Raw genomic sequence first — 20,161 nt, forward strand, 5'->3', positions numbered from 1 at the left:
TTAGAGAAAAGGAAAATAATGTAGGTCAGAAACTCAGATCTACACAAAGTAAGGAAGAACACTGAAGAAGGAATAAATGAAATTTAAAATTTTATTTTCCTTATTCTTAATTGATCTAACAGATAACTGCTTGTTCAAGATAATACCAACAATGCATTTGATTATGTGTTTATGTATATATCTTATGTTTATGTATGCTTGTGTATACTTATATATAAGTCAAATAAATGACAGCAATGATAAAAGGGACAGGAGGGATAAATTATGATAATTTTGTTATTTTAAAAATTTTATTTATTTATTTTTGGCTGCATTGGGTCTTCATTGCTGTACACGGGCTTTCTCTAGTTGTGACAAGCAGGGGCTACTCTACGTTGCAGTGCACAGACTTCTCATTTTGGACTCTAGGCGCACGTGCTTCAGTAGTTGTGGAGCATGTGCTCAGTAGTTGTGGCTTGCGAGCTCTAGAGCGCAGGCTCACTAGGTGTGACGCAGGGGTTTATTTGCTCCATGGCATGTGGGATCTTCCCGGACCAGGGATTGAACCCTTGTCCCTGCATTGGCAGGTGGATTCTTAAGCACTGTGACAACAGGGAAGTCCATGATAATTTTGCTATTATAAGGTAATCACACTACCTGTGAATTAGTATAGAGGTATTTGAAAGTGGACTTCGATTAGCTGTAAATGTATATTGCAAATTCTAAAAAAAAACAAACATTCAAAAAAAGTTTTTTAAGTGCTAAGAAGTATGCTAAGAAAGAAGAGAAAATGGAATCATTTAAAATGCTCAATTAAAACCATGAAAAGCGGAGGAGCTTCAAAATGGTGGAAGAGTAAGACGTGGAGATCACCTTCCTCCCCACAAATACATCAGAAATACATCTACATGTGGAACAACTCCCAAAGAACACCTACTGAATGCTGGCAGAAGACCTCAGACCTCCCAAAAGGCAAGAAACTCCCCACGTACCTGGGTAGGGCAAAAGAAAAAACAGAGACAAAAGAATAGGGATGGGACCTGCACCAGTGGGAAAGAGCTGTGAAGGAGGAAAGGTTTCCACACACTAGGAAGCCCCTTCGTGGGCGGAGACTGTGGGTGGCGGAGGGGGAAGCTTCGGAGCCACGGAGGAGAGCGCAGCCACAGGGGTGCGGAGGGCAAAGCGGAGAGATTCCCGCACAGAGGATCGGAGCCGACCAGCACTCACCAGCCCGAGAGGCTTGTCTGCTCGCCCGCCGGGGCGGGCGGGGCTGGGAGCTGAGGCTCGGGCTTCGGAGGTCGGATCCCAAGGAGAGGACTGGGGTTGGTGGCGTGAACACAGCCTGAAGGGGGCTAGTGCGCCATGGCTAGCCGGGAGGGAGTCCGGGAAAAAATCTGGAGCTGCCAAAGAGGCAAGAGACTTTTTCTTGCCTCTTTGTTTCCTGGTGCACGAGGAGAGGGGATTAAGAGGGCAGCTTAAAGGAGCTCCAGAGACAGGCGCGAGCCACGGCTATCAGCGAGGACCCCAGAGACGGGCATGAGACGCTAAAGCTGCTGCTGCAGCCACCAAGAAGCCTGTGTGCAAGTACAGGTCACTATCCACACCGCCCCTCCCGGGAGCCTGTGCAGCCCGCCACTGCCAGGGTCCCGTGATCCAGGGACAACGTTCCTGGGAGAACACACAGTGCTCCTCATGCTGTGCAACATCACGCAAGCCTCTGCTGCCACAGGCTCGCCCCGCACTCCGTATCCCTCCCTCCCCCTGGTCTGAGTGAGCCAGAGCCCTGGAATCAGCTGCTCCTTTAACCCCGTCCTGTCTGAGTGAAGAAAAGACGTCCTCAGGCGACCTACACGCAGAGGCGTGGCCAAATCCAAAGCTGAACCCCAGGAGCTGTGCGAACAAAGAAGAGAAAGGGAAATTTCTCCCAGCAGCCTCAGGAGCAGCGGATTAAATCTCCACAGTCAACTTGATGTACCTGCATCTGTGGAACACCTGAATAGACAATGAATCATCCCAACTTGAGGAGGTGGACTTTGGGAGCAACGATATATTCTTTTTTCCTTTTTTCTCTTTTTCTGAGGGTGTATGTGTATGCTTCTGTGTGTGATTTTGTCTGTATAGCTTTGCTTTCACCATTTGTCCTAGGGTTCGGTCTGTCCATTTTTGTTTTTGATTTTGTTTTTGTTTTTGTTTTTTAGTATAGTTTTTAGCGCTTGTTATCATTGGTGGATTTTTTTTTTTCGGTTTGGTTGCTCTCTTCTTTCTTTCTTTCTTTTTTATTATTGTAAAAAAAATTTTAATAATTATTCTTTATTTTTTATTTTAATAACTTTTACTTTATTTTACTTTTATTTTATCTTCTTCTTTCTTTCTTTCTTTCTTTTCTCCCTTTTATTCTGAGCCATGTGGATGATAGGCTCTTGGTGCTCCAGCCAGGCGTCAGGGCTGTTTCTCTGAGGTGGGAGAGCCAAGTTCAGGACATTGGTCCAAAAGAGACCTCTCAGCTCCATGTAATATCAAATGGCAAAAATCTCCCAGAGACCTCCATCTCAACGCCAAGACCCAGCTCCACTCAACGACCAGCAAGCTACAGTGCTGGACACCCTATACCAAACAACTAGCAAGACAGGAACACAACCCCACCCATTAGCAGAGAGGCTGCCTAAAATTATAATAAGGTCACAGACACCCCAAAACACACCACCAGACGTGGATGTGCCCACCAGAAAGACAAGATGAGCCTTATCCACCAGAACACAGGCACTAGTCCCCTCCACCAGGAAGCCTACACAACCCACTGAACCAACCTTAGCCACTGGGGGCAGAAACCAACAACAACAGGAACTACGAACCTGCAGACTGCAAAAAGGAGACCCCAAACACAGTAAGTTAAGCAAAATGAGAAGACAGAGAAACACACAGCAGATGAAGGAGCAAGGCAAAAACCCACCAGACCTAACAAATGAAGAGGAAATAGGCAGTCTACCTGAAAAAGAATTCAGAAAAATGATAGTAAAGATGATCCAAAATCTTGGAAACAGAATGGAGAAAAGACAAGAAACGTTTAACAAGGACCTAGAGGAACTAAAGAGCAAACAAACAGTGATGAACAACACAATAAATTAAATTTACAATTCTCTAGAAGGGATCAATACCAGAATAACTGAGGCAGAAGAACGGATAAGTGACCTGGAAGACAAAATACTGGAAATAACTCCTGCAGAGCAGAATAAAGAAAAAAGAATGAAAAGAATTGAGGACAGTCTCAGAGACCTCTGGGACAACATTAAATGCACCAACATTCAAATTATAGGGGTCCCAGAAGAAGAAGAGAAAAAGAAAGGGACTGAGAAAATATCTGAAGAGATTATAGTTGAAAACTTCCCTAATATGGGAAAGGAAATAGTTAAGTCCAGGAAGCACAGAGTCCCGTACAGAATAAATCCAAAGAGAAACATGCCAAGACACATATTAATCAAACTATCAAAAATTAAATACAAAGAAAAAATATTAAAAGCAGCAAGGGAAAAACAACAAATAACATAAAAGGGAATCCCCATAAGGTTAAGAGCTGATCTTTCAGCAGAAATTCTGCAAGCCAGAAAGGAGTGGCAGGACATATTTAAAGTGATGAAGGGGGAAAACCTACAACCAAGATTACTCTACCCAGCAAGAATCTCATTCAGATTTGATGGTTTTGCTTTACAGACAAGCAAAAGCTAAGAAAATTCAGCACCACCAAACCAGCTTTACAACAAATGCTAAAAGAACTTCTCCAGGCAGGAAACACAAGAGAAGGAAAAGACCTACAATAACAAACCCCAAACAATTAAGAAAATGGTCATAGGAACATACATATTGATAATTACCTTAAATGTGAATGGATTAAATGCTCCAACCAAAAGACAAAGACTGGCTGAATGGATACAAAAACAACACCCGTATATATGCTGTCTACAAGAGACGCACTTCAGACCTAGGGACACATACAAACTGAAAGTGAGGGGATGGAAAAAGATATTCCATGCAAATGGAAATCAAAAGAAAGCTAGAGTACCAATTCTCATATCAGACAAAATAGACTTTAAAAAAAGACTATTACGGTGGCTTCCCTGGTGGCGCAGTGGTTGAGAATCTGCCTGCCAATGCAGGGGACACGGGTTCGAGCCCTGGTCTGGGAAGATCCCACATGCCGCGGAGCAACTAGGCCCGTGAGCCACAATTACTGAGCCTGCGCGTCTGGAGCCTGTGCTCTGCAACAAGAGAGGCCGCGATGAGAGGCCCGCGCACCGCGATGAAGAGTGGCCCCCACTTGCCGCAACTGGAGAAAGCCCTCGCACAGAAACGAAGACCCAACACAGCCATAAATAAATAAATAAATAAATAAATAAATAAATAAATAAATAAATATTGTATAACTTTAAAAAAAAAAGACTATTACAAGAGACAAAGAAGGACACTACATAATGATCAAGGGATCAATCCAAGAAGAAGATATAACAATTGTAAATATTTATGCACCCAACATAGGAGCACCTCAATACATAAGGCAAATACTAACAGCCATAAAAGGGGAAATTGACAGTAACACAATCATAGTAGGGGACTTTAACACCCCACTTTCACCAATGGACATATCATCCAAAATGAAAATAAATAAGGAAACACAAGCTTTAAATTATACATTAAACAAGATGGACTTAATTGATCTTTATAGGACATTCCATCCACAAACAACAGAATACACTTTCTTCTCAAGTGCTCATGGAACATTCTCCAGGATAGATCATATCTTGGGTCACAAATCAAGCCTTGGTAAATTTAAGAAAATTGAAATCATATCAAGTATCTTTTCCGACCACAACGCTATGGGCCTAGATATCAATTACAGGAAAAAATCTGTAAAAAATACAAACACACGGAGGCTAAACAATACACTACTTAATAACCAAGAGATCACTGAAGAAATGAAAGAGGAAATCAAAAAATACCTAGAAACAAATGACAATGAAAACACGACGTCCCAAAACCTATGCGATGCAGCAAAAGCAGTTCTAGGAGGGAAGTTTATAGCAATACAATCCTACCTTAAGAAACAAGAAACACCTCAAATAAACAACCTAACCTTACACCTAAAGCAATTACAGAAAGAAGAACAAAAAAACCCCAAAGTTAGCAGAAGGAAAGAAATCATAAAGATCAGATCAGAAATAAATGAAAAAGAGATGAAGGAAACGATAGCAAAGACCAATAAAACCAAAAGCTGGTTCTTTGAGAAGATAAACAAAATTGATAAACCATAGCCAGACTCATCAAGAAAAAAACGGAGAAGATTCAAATCAATAGAATTAGAAATGAAAACGGAGAAGTAACAACTGACACTGCAGAAATACAAACGATCATGAGAGATTACTACAAGCAACTCTATGCCAATAAAATGGACAACCTGGAAGAAATGGACAGATTCTTAGAAATGCACAACCTACCGAGACTGAACCAGGAAGAAATAGAAAATATGAACAGACCAATCACAAGCACTGAATTTGAAACTGTGATTAAAAATCTTCCAACAAACAAAAGCCCAGGACCAGATGGCTTCACAGGTGAATTCTATCAAACATTTAGAGAAGAGCTAACACCTATCCTTCTCAAACTCTTCCAGAATATAGCAGAGGGAAGAACACTCCCAAACTCATTCTATGAGGCTACCATCACTCTGATACCAAAACCAGACAAAGATGTCACAAAGAAAGAAAACTACAGGCCAATATCACTGATGAACACAGATGCAAAAATCCTCAACAAAATACTAGCAAACAGCATGTTAAAAGGATCATACACCATGATCAAGTGGGGTTTATCCCAGGAACGCAAGGATTCTTCAATATATGCAAGTCAATGTGATACACCATACTAACAAATTGAAGGAGAAAAACCATATGATCATCTCAATAGATGCAGAGAAACTTTTGACAAAATTCAACACCCATTTATGATAAAAACCCTCCAGAAAGTAGGCATAGAGGGAACTTACCTCAACATAATAAAGGCCATATATGACAAACCCACAGCCAACATCGTCCTCAATGGTGAAAAAGTGAAACCATTTCCACTAAGATCAAGAACAAGACAAGGTTGCCCACTCTCACCACTATTATTCAACATGGTTTTGGAAGTTTTAGCCACAGCAATCAGAGAAGAAAAAGAAATAAAAGGAATCCAAATCAGAAAAGAAGTAAAGCTGTCACTGTTTGCAGATGACATGATACTGTACATAGAGAATCCTAAAGATGCTACCAGAAAACTACTAGAGCTAATCAATGAACTTGGTAGAGTAGCAGGATACAAAATTAATGCACAGAAATCTCTTGCATTCCTATACAATAATGATGAAAAATCTATACACTAATGATGAAAAGTGAAATTAAGAAAATACTCCCATTTACCATTGCAACAAAAAGAATAAAATATCTAGGAATAAACCTACCTGTAGGACACAAAAGACCTGTATGCAGAAAATTATAAGACACTGATGAAAGAAATTAAAGATGACACAAATAGATGGAGAGATATACCATGTTCTTGGATTGGAAGAATCAATATTGTGAAAATGACTCTACCACCCAAAGCAATCTACAGATTCAATGCAATCCCTATCAAACTACCACTGGCATTTTTCACAGAACTAGAACAAAAAATTTCACAATTTGTATGGAAACACAAAAGACCCCAAATAGCCAAAGCAATCTGGAGAAAGAAAAATGGAGCTGGGGGAATCAGGCTCCCGGACTTCAGACTATACTACAAAGCTACAGTAATCAAGACAGTATGGTACTGGCACAAAAACAGAAATACAGATCAATGGAACAGGATAGAAAGCCCAGAGATAAACCCATGCACATATGGTCACCTTATCTTCGATAAAGGAGGCAAGAATACACAGTGGAGAAAAGACAGTCTCTTCCATAAGTGGTGCTGGAAAAACTGGACAGCTACATGTTAAAGAATGAAATTAGAACATTCCCTAACACCATACACAAAAATAAACTCAAAATGGATTAAAGACCTAAATATAAGGCCAGACACTATCAAACTCTTAGAGGAAAACATAGGCAGAACGCTCTATGACATACATCACAGCAAGATTCTTTTTGACCCAGCTCCCAGAGAAATGGAAATAAGAACACAAATAAACAAATGGGACCTAATGAAACTTAAAAGCTTTTGCACAGCAAAGGAAATCATAAACAAGACCAAAAGACAACCATCAGAATGGGAGAAAATATTTGCAAATGAAGCAACTGACAAAAGATTAATCTCCAAAATTTACAAGCAGCTCATGCAGCTCAATATCAATAAAACAAACAACCCAATCCAAAAATGGGCAGAAGACCTAAATAGACATTTCTCCAAAGAAGATATACAGGTTGCCAACAAACACATGAAAGAATGCTCAACATCATTAATCATTAGAGAAATGCAAATCAAAACTACAATGAGATATCTCACACCAGTCAGAATGGCCATCATCAAAAAATCTAGAAACAATAAATGCTTGAGAGGGTGTGGAGAAAAGGGAACCCTCGTGCACTGTTGGTGGGAATGTAAATTGATACAGCCACTATGGAGAACAGTATGGAGGTTCCTTAAAAAACTACAAATAGAACTACCATACGACCCAGCAATCCCACTACTGGGCATATACCCTGAGAAAACCATAGGTCAAAAAGAGTCATGTACCACAATGTTCATTGCAGCTCTATTTACAATAGCCAGGACATGGAAGCAACCTAAGTGTCCATTGACAGATGAATGGATAAAGAAGATGTGGCACATATATACAATGGAATATTAGTCAGCTATAAAAAGAAACGAAGTTATTTGTAGAGAGGTGAGTTATTCGTGAGTTATTTGTAGAGAGGTGGATGGACCTAGAGTCTGTCATACAGAGTGAAGTAAGTCAGAAAGAGAAAAACAAATACAGTATGCTAACACATATATACGGAATCTAAAAAAAAAAAAAAAAAAAGTGGTCTTGAAGAACCTAGGGGCAAGATGGGAATAAAGACGCAGACCTACTAGAGCACGGGGAGGGGGAAGGGTAAGCTGGGACAAAGTGAGAGAGTGGTAGTGTATATATGGACATATATACACTACCAAATGTAAAATAGATAGCTAGTGGGAAGCAGCGGCATAGCACAGGGAGATCAGCTCGGTGCTTTGTGACCACCTAGAGGGGTGGGATAGGGAGGGTGGGAGGGAGGGAGACGCAAGAGGGAAGAGATATGTGGATATATGTATATGTATAACTGATTCACTTTGTTATAAAGCAGAAACTAACAAACCATTGTAAAGCAATTATACTCCAATAAAGATGTTAAAAAAATAAAAAACATGAAAGGCAGAAAAAAAGTGGAAGAGAAAAATAGGAACAAAGAACAAGGGCGGGAAATAGAAAAAAACAATGAATATGGCAGATATTAATCCAACTGTATCAATATTCACTTTAAACATCAATGGTCTAAATGTACCAATTAAAACACAGAGATTGTCAGAGTGGATCAAAAAATAAGACCCAACTATGTGTTCTCTACAAGAAACCCACTTTAAATATAAAGACACATATAGATTAAAAGTGAATGGATGGAGAAAAATACACCATGCTAACATTAATCAAAAGAAAGCAGGAGTAGCTATATTAATTTCAGACAAAATAGGCTTCAAAGCAAAGAAAATTATCAGGGATTTAAAAAAAAAGGCATTACATAATGGTTAAGGGGTCAGTTCTTCAAGAAGACGTAACAATTCTTAATATATATGCACCTAACAATAAAGCATCAACCATGTGAGGCAAAAATGAATAGAATTGCAAAGAGAAATAGATGCATCCACTATCATTGTTGGATAATTCAACAATCCTATATCAGAAATGGACAAAGTCATAAGGACATCAGCAAACTCAACAACACTATCATTTAACTGGATATAATTGACATCTATAGACTATTTTATCCAACAATGGCAGGGTATACATTCTTCTCAAACTCACATGAAACATTCACCAAGGTAGATTACATTCTGAGCCATAAAACACACCCTAGCAAATTTAAAAGAATACAAATTATGCAATGTCTGCTTTCACACCACAATGGAATTAAGCTAGGAATCAGTAACAGAAAGGTAACTGGAAAACCCCAAAATATGTGGAGTTGAAAACACTTCTAAATAACACATGGGTCAAAGAAGAAATCTCAAGAGAAATTTTAAAATATTTTGAACTAAATTAAAATTAAAACACAACTTACCAAAATTTGTGGGATGAAGTGAAAACAATGCTTAGAGGGAAATTTATAGCATTGAATGCAAATATTAGAAAAGAAGGAAGATCTAAAATCAATAATATAAGTTCCCACGTTAGGAAACTAGGAAAAGAAGGCAAGTTAAGTCCAAATTAAGCAGAAAAAGAAACAATAAGAAATAGAGCAGAAATCAGTAAAATTGAAAACAGTAAATTAATAGAGAAAATCAACGAAACCAAAAACTGATTCTTTTTAAAAGATCAGTAAAATCAATAGGCCTCTAGCCAGATTAAGACCAAAAAAAAGGACATGAATTACTAATATCAGAAATGAAAAAAGAGACCTCACTACTGACCCTGTGAGAATTAGAACATTAATAAAGGGATACTATGAATAACTCCATGCCCACAGATTTGATAATCACTTAGCATCCCAGTCTGAAGTGTTTGCACTTGGATTATTTCATTGATGACTGGAAGTCATCCAAGGTATCTGTCCCAAGACAACGAAAATATCTGCCCAAAGAAAAATTCCCTGATTCCACTGTTAGCCATTAGACATGTAATTCAGGTGATTTTATTTTATTTTATTTTTTATTTTTTTTATTTTTTTTCAGAATCCATGCTGTTTTTGTTTTTTTTTTAAACATCTTTATTGAAGTATAATTGCCTTACAATGGTGTGTTAGCTTCTGCTTTATAACAAAGTGAATCAGTTATACATATACAATATGTTCCCAGTTCACTTCCCTCTTGCATCTCCCTCCCTCCCACCCTCCCCATCCCACCCCTCTAGGTGGTCACAAAGCACCGAGCTGATCTCCCTGTGCTATGCGGCTGCTTCCCACTAGTTATCTATTTTACATTTGGTAGTGTATATATGTCCATGACACTCTCTTACCCTGTCACATCTCACCCCACCCCCTCCCCATATCCTCAAGTCCATTCTCTAGTAGGTCTGTGTCTTTATTCCCGTCTTGCCACTAGGTTCTTCATGGCCTTTTTTTTTTTTTTTTCCCTTAGATTCCGTATATATGTGTTAGCATACTGTATTTGTTTTTCTCTTTCTGACTTACTTCACTCTGTATGACAGACTCTAACTCCATCCACCTCATTACAAATACCTCCATTTCATTTCTTTTTATGGCTGAGTAATATTCCATTGTATATATATGCCACATCTTCTTTATCCATTCATCTGTCGATGGACATTTAGGTTGCTTCCATGTCCTGGCTATTGTAAATAGAGCTGCAATGAACATTTTGGTACATGACTCTTTTTGACCTATGGTTTTCTCAGGGTATATGCCCAGTAGTGGGATTGCTGGGTCGTATGGTAGTTCTATTTTTAGTTTTTTAAGGAACCTCCATACTGTTCTCCATAGTGGCTGTATCAATTTACATTCCCACCAACAGTGCAAGAGTGTTCCCTTTCCTCCACACCGTCTCCAGCATTTATTGTTTGTAGATTTTTTGATGATGGCCATTCTGACCAGTGTGAGATGATATCTCATTGTAGTTTTGATTTGCATTTCTCTAATGATTAATGATGTTGAGCATTCTTTCATGTGTCTGTAGGCCATCTGTATATCTTTGGAGAAATGTCTATTTAGGTCTTCTGCCCATTTTTGGATTGGGTTGTTCGTTTTTTTGTTATTGAGCTGCATGAGCTGCTTGTAAATCTTGGAGATTAATCCTTTGTCAGTTGCTTCATTTGCAAATATTTTCTCCCATTCTGATGGTTGTCTTTTGGTCTTGTTTATGGTTTCCTTTGCTGTGCAAAAGCTTTTAAGTTTCATTAGGTCCCATTTGTTTATTTGTGTTCTTATTTCCATTTCTCTGGGAGCTGGGTCAAAAAGAATCTTGCTGTGATGTATGTCATAGAGCGTTCTGCCTATGTTTTCCTCTAAGAGTTTGATAGTGTCTGCCCTTACACTTAGGTCTTTAATCCATTTTGAGTTTATTTTTGTGCGTGGTGTCAGGGAGTGTTCTAATTTCATACTTTTACATGTACCTGTCCAATTTTCCCAGCACCACTTATTGAAGAGGCTGTCTTTTCTCCACTGTATATGCTTGCCTCCTTTATCAAAGATAAGGTGACCATATGTGTGTGGGTTTATCTCTGGGCTTTCTATCCTGTTCCATTGATCTATATTTCTGTTTTTGTGCCAGTACCAAACTGTCTTGATTACTGAAGCTTTGTAATATAGTCTGAAGTCAGGGAGCCTGATTCCCCCAGCTCCATTTTTCGTTCTCAAGATTGCTTTGGCTATTCGGGGTCTTTTGTGTTTCCATACAAATTGTGAAATTTTTTGCTCTAGTTCTGTGAAAAATGCCAGTGGTAGTTTGATAGGGATTGCATTGAATCTGTAGATTGCTTTGGGTAGTAGAGTCATTTTCACAATGTTGATTCTTCCAATCCAGGAACATGGTATATCTCTCCATCTATTTGTATCATCTTTAATTTCTTTCATCAGTGTCTTATAATTTTCTGCATACAGGTCTTTTGTCTCCTTAGGTAGGTTTATTCCTAGATATTTTATTCTTTTTGTTGCAATGGTAAATGGGAGTGTTTTCTTAATTTCACTTTCAGATTTTTCATCATTAGTGTATAGAAATGCAAGAGATTTCTGTGCATTAATTTTGTATCCTGCTACTTTACCAAATTCATTGATTAGCTCTAGGAGTTTTCTGGTAGCATCTTTAGGATTCTCTATGTATAGTATCAGGTCATCTGCAAATAGTGACAGCTTTACTTCTTCTTTTCCGATTTGGATTCCTTTTATTTCTTTGTCTTCTCTGATTGCTGTGGCTAACACTTCCAAAACTATGTTGAATAATAGTGGTGAGAGTGGGCAACCTTGTCTTGTTCCTGATCTTAGTGGAAATGGTTTCAGTTTTTCACCATTGAGGACAATGTTGGCTGTGGGTTTGTCATATATGGCCTTTATTATGTTGAGGAAAGTTCCCTCTATGCCTACTTTCTGCAGGGCTTTTATCATAAATGGGTGTTGAATTTTGTCGAAAGCTTTCTCTGCATCTATTGAGATGATCATATGGTTTTTCTCCTTCAATTTGTTAATATGGTGTATCACATTGATTGATTTGCGTATATTGAAGAATCCTTGCATTCCTGGGATAAACCCCACTTGATCATGGTGTATGATCCTTTTAATGTGCTGTTGGATTCTGTTTGCTAGTATTTTGTTGAGGATTTTTGCATCTATGTTCATCAGTGATATTGGCCTGTAGTTTTCTTTCTTTGTGACATCTTTGTCTGTTTTTGGTATCAGGGTGATGGTGGCCTCGTAGAATGAGTTTGGGAGTGTTCCTCCCTCTGCAATATTTTGGAAGAGTTTGAGAAGGATAGGTGTTAGCTCTTCTCTAAATGTTTGATAGAATTCACCTGTGAAGCCATCTGGTCCTGGGCTTTTGTTTGTTGGAAGGTTTTTTTTTTTTTTTTTTCATAAATTTATTTATTTATTTATATTTATTTTTGGCTGTGTTGGGTCTTCGTTTCTGTGCGAGGGCTTTCTCCAGTTGCGGCAAGCGGGGGCCACTCTTCATCGCGGTGCGTGGGCCTCTCACTATCGCGGCCTCTCTTGTTGCGGAGCACAGGCTCCAGACGCGCAGGCTCAGTAGTTGTGGCTCACGGGCCTAGTTGCTCCGCGGCATGTGGGATCTTCCCAGACCAGGGCTCGAACCCGTGTCCCCTGCATTGGCAGGCAGATTCTTAACCACTGCGCCACCAGGGAAGCCCTGTTGGAAGGTTTTTAATCACAGTTTCAATTTCAGTGCTTGTGATTGGTCTGTTCATATTTTCTATTTCTTCCTCGTTCAGTCTCGGCAGTTTGTGCATTTCTAAGAATCTGTCCATTTCTTCCAGGTTGTCCATTTTATTGGCATAGAGTTGCTTGTAGTAATCTCTCATGATCTTTTGTATTTCTGCAGTGTCAGTGGTTACTTCTCCTTTTTCATTTCTAATTCTATTGATCTGCGTCTTCTCCCTTTTTCTCTTGATGAGTCTGGCTAATGGTTTATCAATTTTGTTTATCTTCTCAAAGAACCAGCTTTTAGTTTCATTGATTTTTGCTATTGTTTCCTTCATTTCTTTTTCATTTATTTCTGACCTGATCTTTATAATTTCTTTCCTTCTGCTGGCTTTGGGGTTTTTTTGTTCTTCTTTCTCTAATTGCTTTAGGTGCAAGGTTAGGTTGTTTATTCGAGATGTTTCCTGTTTCTTGAGGTAGGCTTGTATTGCTATAAACTTCCCTCTTAGCACTGCTTTTGCTGCGTCCCATAGGTTTTGGGTCGTCGTATCTCCATTGTCATTTGTTTCTAGGTATTTTTTGATTTCCCCTTTGATTTCTTCAGTGATCACTTCGTTATTAAGTAATGTATTGTGTAGCCTCCATGTGTTTGTATTTTTTACAGATCTTTTCCTGTAATTGATATCTAGTCTCATAGCGTTGTGGTCGGAAAAGATACTTGATACGATTTCAATTTTCTTAAATTTACCAAGGCTTGATTTGTGACCCAACATATGATCTATCCTGGAGAATGTTCCATGAGCACTTGAGAAAAATGTGTATTCTGTTGTTTTTGGGTGGAATGTCCTATAAATATCAATTAAGTCCATATTGTTTAATGTATCATTTAAAGCTTGTGTTTCCTTATTTATTTTCATTTTGGATGATCTGTCCATTGGTGAAAGTGGGGTGTTAAAGTCCCCTACTATGATTGTGTTGCTGTCGATTTCCCCTTTTATGGCTGTTAGTATTTGCCTTATGTATTGAGGTGCTCCTATGTTGGGTGCATAAATATTTACAATTGTTATACCTTCCTCTTGGATCGATCCCTTGATCATTATATAGTGTCCTTCTTTGTCTCTTGTAATAGTCTTTATTTTAAAGTCTATTTTGTCTGATATGAGAATTGCTACTCCAGCTTTCTTTTGATTTCCATTTGCATGGAATATCTTTTTCCATCCCCTGACTTTCAGTCTGTATGTGTCTCTAGGTCTGAAGTGGGTCTCTTGTACACAGCATATATATGGGTCTTGTTTTTGTATCCATTCAGCCAGCCTGTGTCTTTTGGTGGGAGCATTTAATCCATTTACATTCAAGGTAATTATCGATATGTATGTTCCTATTCCCATTTTCTTAAATGTTTTGGGTTTGTTATTGTAGGTGTTTTCCTTCTCTTGTGTTTCTTGCCTAGAGAAGTTCCTTTAGCATTTGTTGTAAAGCTGGTTTGGTGGTGCTGAACTCTCTCAGCTTTTGCTTATCTGTAAAGGTTTTAATTTCTCCATCGAATCTGAATGAGATCCTTGCTGGGTAGAGTAATCTTGGTTGTAGGTTTTTCTCCTTCATCACTTTAAGTATATCCAGCCACTCCCTTCTGGCTTGCAGAGTTTCTGCTGAAAGATCAGATGTTAACCTTATGGGGATTCCCTTGTGTGTTATTTGTTGTTTTTCCCTTGCTGCCTTTAATATGTTTTCCTTATATTTAATTTTTGACAGTTTGATTAATATGTGTCTTGGCGTGTTTCTCCTTGGGTTTATCCTGCATGGGACTCTCTGTGCTTCCAGGACTTGATTAACTATTTCCTTTCCCATATTAGGGAAGTTTTCAACTAGAATCTCTTCAAATATTTTCTCAGTCCCTTTCTTTTTCTCTTCTTCTTCTGGGACCCCTATAATTCGAATGTTGGTGCGTTTAATGTTGTCCCAGAGGTCTCTGAGACTGTCCTCAGTTCTTTTCATTCTTTTTTCTTTATCCTGCTCTGTAGTAGTTATTTCCACCATTTTATCTTCCAGGTCACTTATCCTTTCTTCTGCCTCAGTTATTCTGCTATTGATCCCATCTAGAGTATTTTTAATTTCATTTATTGTGTTTTTCATCATTGCTTGGTTTCTCTTTAGTTCTTCTACGTCCTTGTTAAATGTTTCTTGCATTTTGTCTATTCTATTTCCAAGATTTTGGATCATCCTTACTATCATTATTCTGAATTCTTTTTCAGGTAGACTACCTATTTCCTCTTCATTTGTTAAATCTGGTGTGTTTTGACCCTGCTCTTTCATCTGCTGTGTGTTTTTCTGTCGTCTCATTTTGCTTATCTTACTGTGTTTGGGGTCTCCTTTTCACAGGCTGCAGGTTTGTAGTTCCCGTTGTTTTTGGTATCTGTCCCCAGTGGCTAAGGTTGGTTCAGTGGGTTGTGTAGGCTTCCTGGTGGAGGGAACTAGTGCCTGAGCTCTGGTGGATGAGGCTGGATCTTGTCTTTCTGGTGGGCACGTCCACGTCTGGTGGTGTATTTTGGGGTGTCTGTGGCCTTATTATGATTTTAGGCAGCCTCTCTGCTAATGGATGGGGCTGTGTTCCTGTCTTGCTAGTTGTTTGGCATAGGGTGTCCAGCACTGTAGCTTGCTGGTCGTTGAGTGAAGCTGGGTCTTGATGTTGAGATGGAGATCTCTGAGAGATTTTTGCCGTTTGGTATTACGTGGAGCTGGGAGGTCTCTTGTGGACCAGTGTCCTGAAGTTGGCTCTCCCACCTCAGAGGCACGGCCCTGATGCCTGGCTGGAGCACCAAGAGCCTTTCGTCCACACGGCTCAGAGTAAAAGGGAGAAAAAATAGAAAGAAAGAAAGAAAGAGGCTATAATATAGTGAAGTAAAATAAAGCTATTGTAAAGCAAAGCTATACAGACAAAATCTCACCCAGAAGCATATACATATACACTCACAAAAAAAAGGAAAAGGGGAAAAATTAATATATCCTGCTCCCAAAGTCCACCTCCTGAATTTGGGATGATTCGTTGTCTATTCAGGTATTCAACAGATGCAGGCACATCAAGTTGTTTGTGGAGTTTTAATCCACTGCTTCTGAGGCTGCTGGGAGAGATTTCCCCTTCTCTTCCCTGTTCGCACAGCTCCTGGGGTTCAGCTTTGGATTTGGATCCGCCTCTGCGTGTAGGTCGCCTGAGGGCGTCTATTCCCCGCCCAGACAGGACGGGGTTAAAGGAGCAGCTGCTTCGGGGGCTCTGGCTCACCCAGGCCACGGGGAGGGAGGGGTACAGAGGAGGCGGGGCGAGCCTGCGGCGGCCGAGGCCGGCGTGACGTTGCACCAGCCTGAGGCGTGCAGTGTGTTCTCCCGGGGAAGTTGTCCCCGGATCAAGGGACCCTGGCAGTGGCGGGCTGCACAGGCTCCCGGGAGGGGCGGTGTGGAGAGTGACCTGTGCTCACACACAGGCTTTTTGGAGGCGGCAGCAGCAGCCCCAGCGTCTCACGCCCGTCTCTGGGGTCCGCGCTGATAGCCGCGGCTCGCGCCAGTCTCTGGAGTTCGTTTAGGTGGCGCTCTGAATCCCCTCTCCTTGCACGCAGCGAAACAAAGAGGCAAGAAAAAGTCTCTTGCCTCTTCGGCAGCTGCAGACCTTTTCCCGGTCTCCCTCCCAGCCAGCTGTGGTGCGCTAACCCCGTCAGGCTGTGTTCACGCCGCCAGCCCCAGTCCTCTCCCTGCGATCCGACTGAAGCCGAGCCTCAGCTCCCAGCCCCGCCCGCCCCGGCGGGGGAGCAGACAAGCCTCTCAGGCTGGTGAGCACTGCTCGGCGCCGAGCCTCCGTGCGGGAACCTCTCCGCTTTGCCCTCCGCACCCCTGTGGCTGCGCTCTCCTCCGTGGCTCCGAAGCTTCCCCCCTCTGCCACCCGCAGTCTCTGCCCGCGAAGGGGCTTCCTAGTGCGTGGAAACCTTTCCTCCTTCACAGCTCCCTCCCACTGGTGCAGGTGCCGTCCCTATTCTTTTGTCTCTGTTATTTCTTTTTTCTTTTGCCCTACCCAAGTACAGGGGGAGTTTCTTGCCTTTTTGGAGGTCGGACGTTTTCTGCCAGCGTTCAGTGGGTGTTCTGTAGGAGCAGTTCCACGTGTAGATGTATTTCTACTGTATCTGTGGGAAGGAAGGTGATCTCCGCGTCTTACTCTTCCGCCATCTTCTCTCCTCCCCCTCAGGTGATTTTAGAATAGGTATTTTGTCCCTGCATCCAGCCATCAAGGGTTCTGAAACATTGAGGTCTAGACCCAGAATGGTCCAATCCAGCCAGTATGGAGTGAATCCTGGCTGAGTGGTGAGTAAACACTCAGTACTCAGACAGAAGAACATTCTGAATCCTGAATGGTTCAGGAATTCTCAGTGGGAATTCTGTCTCACTGAGCTCCTGGCTCTAGGAGAGGGACTGACCTAGGCAAGACCTCTTCTAGATTTGACCTGGACAAACTGGTTGTCAAGGCTGGGTGAGCAGTTACAACTTCTAATAGATGGATTAGCTCTTGTTTAATGGAGACATCATTGGTCTAGGGGTAAGAAATTGGGGAGCTTCAAACTTCATATATCCTTTCCTGGAATAAACTATCCTCATAAGACAAAGAACTGCTTTTTGCATATGACACTGGATGGAGGACTAGCATGAGTGTGGGCACAATGGTGTTGCTGCCAGGGACCCAAAGAGGATGAGCCATGGGTCAGGGTGCAGGAAGCGTGAGGAATCTCTCTCGTCATCTTTCTCAGAGGGGACACCTCTGAGAAAGCTGAATTGGATCCTTCAAGGCCATGGGACCCTTGTAGAAAAGACAGGTGAGATGAGTACAAAACGGAGTCTTCAGAGATGCTTTAAAAAGCTGAATTGTTGGCACCATGGAAATGAAAAATCATCATTAGTCACTAATAGAAGTTTGGAAATGGTGTGTGACCCCTGCTTAAGAGCCAGTTAGCAGTGAAGCAGCTTCTCAAATCCTATACTCACATTCCATCTGTAGATAATAAGGCTTTAGGGAATAAATCTTCTGGGAAATCCCTATAGAGAAAGACAATCACCTAGAGTCACACTACATTCGTGTCTGCCCACTAAGCCTCTCACAGGGATTCTGTGGAAATCTAGGATGAGACCCACATATCCAGGCTCCAGGACTCTTCAGAAGCCACAGAGCATGGATGTCTCCCATGACTGTCAGACACTGTCAGCCCACGCAGTGGACCCAGCAGCTGGACATCCTAGAAGCACTGCAGCCTGGGCCATGCCCCACGCCATGCAGCTTCTCATCAGCAAGCTTCTGAGGGAAGGGCCTGGGGGCTGCCCAGCAGGAACTTTTCCAAATCCAACTAGAAGGAGATGTGCCCCCACCTACATGTTTTCAGTCAAGAAAATCCAGAAGCATATGGGGAAATGTAAAAAAAAACTCGAGTGTCTGAACTTTTGAGAGGAAATAACCTCAGCACAGAAGATAGGCAGGGGGCTTCCTTGGTGGCGCAGTGGTTAAAAATCCGCCTGCCAATGCAGGGGACACGGGTTCGAGCCCTGGTCCAGGAAGATCCCACATACCGCAGAGCAACTAAGCTCCTGTGCCACAACTACTGAGCCCACGTGCCACAACTACTGAAGTCCGCGTGCCTAGAGCCCGTGCTCTGCAACAAAAGAAGCCACAGCAATGAGAAGCCCACGCACTGCAACAAAGAGTAGCCCTCGCTCGCCGCAACTAGAGAAAGCCCACGTGCAGCAACGAAGACCCAACGCAGCCAAAAATAAATAAATAAAATAAATTAATTAATTAAAAAAAAAAAAGAAGATAGGCAGGAAAATCATCAGTCATGAGGTGTTTTTACCCCAATTATCCCCTTTCAGCTAGGCTTTCTTATTGTGTCAGTATTACAATCCCTTCCTTTACCCCCACTCTTAGACCCACTGTTTTAGAGTCTTCCTGTAGTATATGCATTAAGATTGTTCCACAGTAAGAGACAGGTAGATCACCACCCAGGGTCAGTAAAGGCTGGGGAGCCTCCCATTAATCAAGGTGCAATGGCCTTTTAAGACCACCTGGGAACTGGAGAGAAAACAGATGGAAGACCCATGAGAGAATCGAGGAAAAATAAATGAGTCACTCCCTGACCACAGGTGACTTTGAAATTAGCCCCTCATACACACACACATAAACACACACACATAAACACACACACACATAAACACACACACATAAACACAAACACACATATAAACACACACACACCACTCACCACCCTTCTGTACTTTACTAATAAGGAGTCTCAAGTTACCGTCCTGAACTTTTCACTGGAACAGAAGAGTGTCCCATGACAGTTTAAGTGGCATCTCTGAATGGGAGGACACTTCTGTAACTGACATCCTGAGTATTTTTGTGGGCACAGTGACACTGAGGAAGAAAAAGCTGCAAGATGAGTGGGGGTTAGAGAGCAAAACCAAAGACTTTAAACCCTGGAGACTTGGCATCGGAAAGAAGAAACTTCCGAAGCTCCTTTAAAGAGCAGTGTGTTTTAGGGAATTCCCTGGTGGTCCAGTGGTGAGGACTCGGTGCTCTCACTGCCAAAGGCCCGGGTTCAACCCCTGGTTGGGGAAGTAAACTCCCACAAGCTGAGAGGCGCGGCCAAAAAGAAAAAAAAGAAAGAAAGAACAATGTGTTTTATTTTATTTTATTGTATATATATATATTTCTAACATCTTTATTGGAGTATAATTGCTTTACAATGGTGTGTTAGTCTCTGCTGTACAACAAAGTGAATCAGCTATATGCATACATATATCCCCATATCTCCTCCATCTTGCGTCTCCCTCCCACCCTCCCTGTCCCACCCCTCTAGGTGGTCACAAAGCACTGAGCTGATCTCCCTGTGCGATGCAGCAGCTTCCCACTAGCTATCTATTTTACATTTGGTAGTGGATATATGTCAGTGCTACTTTCTTACTTTGTCCCAGCTTACCCTTCCCCCTCCCCGTGTCAAGTTCATTCTCTACATCTACATCTTTATTCCTGTCCTGTCCCTAGGTTCACCAGAACTTTTTTTTTTTTTTTTAGATTCCATATATAGAAC

The 20,161-nt window shown here is 41.3% G+C and overlaps 1 long non-coding RNA gene across 1 annotated transcript; it reads left to right on the forward strand.

The window, feature by feature from the left end:
- Positions 1 to 3,801: 3,801 nt before the first annotated feature.
- On the forward strand, positions 3,802 to 16,046 carry LOC309618353. The gene is made up of 2 exons (XR_014238434.1): positions 3,802 to 12,722; positions 13,046 to 16,046. It is a non-coding gene; the product is annotated as an uncharacterized lncRNA (long non-coding RNA).
- The last annotated feature ends 4,115 nt before the right edge of the window (positions 16,047 to 20,161 follow it).

This window comes from Balaenoptera borealis, assembly GCF_965194805.1.
Source record: "Balaenoptera borealis genome assembly, chromosome: 20".
NCBI lineage: Eukaryota > Metazoa > Chordata > Mammalia > Artiodactyla > Balaenopteridae > Balaenoptera > Balaenoptera borealis.